Raw genomic sequence first — 4327 nt, forward strand, 5'->3', positions numbered from 1 at the left:
GGTTTCGTTGCACGGGACTGGGAGGTAAACAGGCTCCTAGTAAGTATGCCTTCCCTGCATGTGCCCACCCAGAGCGTCATCAACAAGCTCCACCTGGCTGCCCAGTGCGATCTGACAGCTCCACTCTGCTGAGGGGCCAACACAGCAGGTTCATGTCAGGGTAGTGTCAACTGTCACCCTTGGATTTAATTTGGACCCCGATATATTACTCAGGAGAAAGGTAAACCCTCTCCCTCGCCAAAACCATGTTCCCTCAGACTTCTCTGGATGCTCATGAGCTGATCCAGACCAGAGTGGAAATAGTCTCCAGCTGGTGTAACCAGAGGGCTTGTGCCCTGAGCAGTGAGACAGATGGATTCCAGTATTGCTTCTGTCACCTCCGAACATCAAGTCAACTGTCTGAGCCTCAGTCTCTTCCTACGTAAAATGGGGAGAATAGCATCCCCTCACAGAGTCAAGGTAAGGCTGTGATAGACTATGGTGTAATACATTACGACATTTATAATATATATTATTATATAATATATTATAATATACATACAATAAAGAACATAATATAATCTCTCTATACTCCACCATTCATGTTTGAAGACCACATCTAGCAGGCAGAAATGGAGGGATTAGAATGTGTCCGCGTTGGCCTGCTATGCCTCAGGCCCTGCAGGACCCAGCATGGTGTCCTCCCTTTCTCTAAGCTTCTGGTTCTGAACACTTAAAAGGTGTGAGGCGTTACCTTAAGGAGGGGCAAAGTCTGACTTACACAGTTAATAAAAGCTCTAAGGAATGCAGTGCCCGTAGCCGGTGCCAACGCTGTGGGCAGCTGTACCTCCTTCATTAATTCAGATGAATGTCTAGATGATCCTCCTCCCCCGTGCGTGTGGCCTGTCCACACACCCCAACCTTCTTCAGGAGGGGCTGTTGAAGGTGTATGGTGGGGGCAGGAAGTCAGTAGAACAAGAAAGAATTCTTCACACACCCCAACCTTCCCAGGAGTCGCTGCTGCAGATGGGGGAGTGGAGGGGGGGGGGGGAGAGAGAGAGAGAGAGAGAGAGAGAGAGAGAGAGAGAGAGAGAGAACTCTCCTTTGGTTAAATGTCTGACTCATCATTTCTAGCTCCGCAGGTCTCTGGACTAGTTTCATACTTGACTTAAAAGGGGAGGGGTAGTTTGGGGTGAGGTGCAAATAGCATCTTTTATTGAGGATTGCTTTCCTGAGGGCTTATATTCTGAATGTTCATCCAGACCAAGGTTGTTATTCCAAGAGTGGCTGGAGCTAAGGCTTCATGTGGGACTTGGCAGTTAACCCTTTACTCACTCACCTCAGAACGCTGACCCTGAGCTGTGTGTGAGGGCTGAATGCTGCGTGAGCTGCTTGCTGGGAGCCAAGGACACTGTCTCTGTAGACTAAAGACCCTCTCTAACTACTTGCCTTTCTGAGCAGAAATCCTTCCTGTAAGTAAGAAGTGGCCCCATCCCCTATCCCTTGCCTACCCCTTCTCTACCCCCTCACCCCAGCTCCCACCCTACGAGAGCCTGACAAGTATTAATGGGTCTGTGAGGAACTGAACTTAAATATCAAAAAAAAAAAAAAAAGAAAAAGAAAAAAAGAAAAGAAAAAGAAAAAAGAAAAGAAAGAAAAGAAAGAAAAGAAAACAAAAATGTGTGCCCCTTTAGTGAAGGTCAGGAGGTGTGATTAAAGCAAGGCTAATGAAAAATTCAGCCTATTGCTTGTTCTTATAAATAAAGTTTTATTGGGACACTTGAATTCATTTAAAAATGCATTACCTGTAGCTGCTTTTAATGCAGACAGTAGAAAGGAGTGGATATGCTATCAGGCTCTTCCCAGCATGCCAACCACTGCGTTAGACACACCACACATTGCAGAAACACAGCCCAATCCCTGCTTTCCAGCCCTCAGGACACTTCCATCTCCCAGTGAGGGCTTTCTTGAATATAGGAAGGAACTCACTGGGGAGTTGATGGCACCCAGCCCTGGGCCTCCTGGCTCTCTAGGAGCTGAGGAAACCGTGCTCCCCAGCAGCATCAGGAAGGTGACTGGAGACGTCGGTGGCTTGCTGGGATGAGGGGTACCGGGCCTGCTCTTAGTTCTCAGAGCAGCCCTTGGTTGAGCATCTCAGGGTTCAGTGGCAGAGATATTCCAGGAACTAAAGAAGAAAACAAGAAAATGTCTTCAATGGTGGCTGGATTAATTTCCTGCGGCCACCACGATAAATTACCACAATCTGACTGGCCTTAAAGCAGAGAAATATATTCTCACAGCTGTGGGGTTGGAAGTCCAAAAGTAAATGTACTTACTGTCAGGATGGTACTTCCCCAAAGATGCTTGGGAAGGGTGTGGGCCAGGCCTCACTTTCGGCTTCTGGAAACTTCTTGGTTCGTTGATGATGTCTTCCCTGTGTCTCCACACTTCCTTCCCTCTGTGTGGTCCTCTGTCTGAATTTTGCCCATATTACACTGACTCAGTCGTTGAATTAGACCCGCTTTCGAGACCTTGTCTTAACCAATCGTATCTGTGAGGGCTATATTTTCAAATAAGGCCATATTCTGAAGTACTGGGGGCTAGAACTTAAATACACGAATTTGAGGGGATGCAACTGAATCCAGAGGGGCTCTTCCTGCCACTGCAAGACCCCCCAACCAATCACAAAACAGTCTGAGGGTCATGAGAAGCCAGTCAGCTGCCACACATGTGCTGGAACTGCTGTGCACAAGACACTGGGCTCAGTCTTGAATCGTTTAATCCTCACAAGGACCTTTTACAAAAGAGAAAACTGAGTCCCAGAGTCCCTCATTTCTCAAAAACAGAGCAGTTCCCAAGCCTTGGTCGGCCTGATATTGAAACCCACCCTCTTCCCAGTGGGCAGGCAGTTCTCACACTGTTGTTCTGGAGCTAGGACATCGGACGCAATGGGCAGCTTCTTATAAATGCAGACTCACAGGCCCTGCTTGCTCAGAAGACCGGCTACAGTCTCAGACAGGGGTCTTTTGATCCTGTGAAAATTGTCAAGTTCTTGTACTGGTCCAACCAAACAAGCAGGAAGATGGCCACATCTCTGGGTACATATGCGAGCACAAGGTTACACTGGGAATGATCAAGAGGCAGAATCACGGCTCCCCAAAGATGTCCAGAATCTCTAGAACCATGATCTTAGGAGGTGAAAAGGAGAGGGTCGTTGGGGTTAAAGCTCAGATGACAGAGGACTTCCTTGCCTGTTGTCCAGGAAATGCTGGGTTCCATTCCCAGCATTTCATAAAAGCAGACATGGCGGTATACATCTATTATCTCCACGCTGGGGGTTGGGTGGGGTGGAGACAAGAGGTTCAGAAAGTCAAGGTCATAGTGAGTTCCAGTCTAGCCTGAGCTACATAGACCCATCTTAAAAGAGAAGGAGAAGGAGAAAAAAAATCACGAGATGGGAAGATTGTCCTGTTTTCTGGGGACACAGCATAACCTCTGGGGTTTTTGGCGTCTATAAAAAGGGGTATGCTGAGAGGTCAGTTGCAGAGTGTGATGATGTGACACTGGTGGCTTTGAAGAGGGTGGAAGGGACTGCAAGCCAAGCCATGCAGGTGGCCTCTAGAAACTGGAGAGGCTAGGAAACGGATTCCCTGCTGGAGACCGTTCGGACTCCTGTTCTCCAGAGTAAGGTAATAAAGGAGTCATTCTGATCGACTGTTCGCGATAGCGTCTAGGAGCAGGGGGAAGCTGATCCAACAAGCCTCTTCAGGGGAATTGTCACTGGGCTTTGATCTCTACAAATGCCCAAGTTCAAGTTGTAAAAGAGGAAACCCAGCCCTGTTACCAGAACCAGACCTGGAAGCTACAGACTCCGCAAGATAATCAAGTCCACAGACCCACTGAGGCCAATGCAGCCTTCCCCAACAAGGCAGAGGCTAGATGATCAGGTTTAAATGATGCAGCCTAGAGACCAGAGCTCCTGCAGTGCTGTCCTGGCTGGTTTTACATCAACGTGACACAAGCTAGAGTCATCTCAAAGGAGGGAACCTCAGCTGAGAAAATGGTTCTGTAAGATCCAGCTGTAGTGCATTTTCTTAATTAGTGATTGACCGGGGACGGCCCAGCCCATTGTGATTGATGCTATCCCTGGGCTGGTAGTCCTGGCTTCTATAGAAAGCAGACCAAGCAAGCCATGCTAAGCAAGCCAGTAAGCAGCACTCCTCGATGGCCTCTGCATCAGCTCCTGCCCCCTGCCTCCTGCCCTGCTTGAGTTCCTGTCCTGACTTCCTTTGATGATGAACAATGATATGAAAGTGTAAGCCATATAAGCCCTTTCCTCCCCAAGTTC

The sequence above is a fragment of the Peromyscus eremicus genome, chromosome 10 (genome assembly GCF_949786415.1).
Source record: "Peromyscus eremicus chromosome 10, PerEre_H2_v1, whole genome shotgun sequence".
NCBI classification, from domain to species: Eukaryota; Metazoa; Chordata; class Mammalia; order Rodentia; family Cricetidae; genus Peromyscus; species Peromyscus eremicus.